We start from the raw sequence: 241 nt of genomic DNA on the forward strand, positions 1-241 counted from the left end.
AGTTTTTGTGGGTTTGTTTTTTCTATTTCTTTTTTTTTTTTCCAGTCTGCTCTGGCTTTTAACAGCATGAATTTATTGTTATATTACTGATCTGGAGACCAATCACATATTGTGACAGAATGTTCTTTAACAAAAAAGATACAAATTCATGTGCCATTAAAAACTGGCAGATGTAAACACAGTTGTGAAGAAAAAATACACCTTACCAGTTTGTAAAAAAAAATGAAAGTCTGGTTTTGAA

The sequence above is a fragment of the Meleagris gallopavo genome, chromosome 2 (genome assembly GCF_000146605.3).
Source record: "Meleagris gallopavo isolate NT-WF06-2002-E0010 breed Aviagen turkey brand Nicholas breeding stock chromosome 2, Turkey_5.1, whole genome shotgun sequence".
NCBI classification, from domain to species: domain Eukaryota; kingdom Metazoa; phylum Chordata; class Aves; order Galliformes; family Phasianidae; genus Meleagris; species Meleagris gallopavo.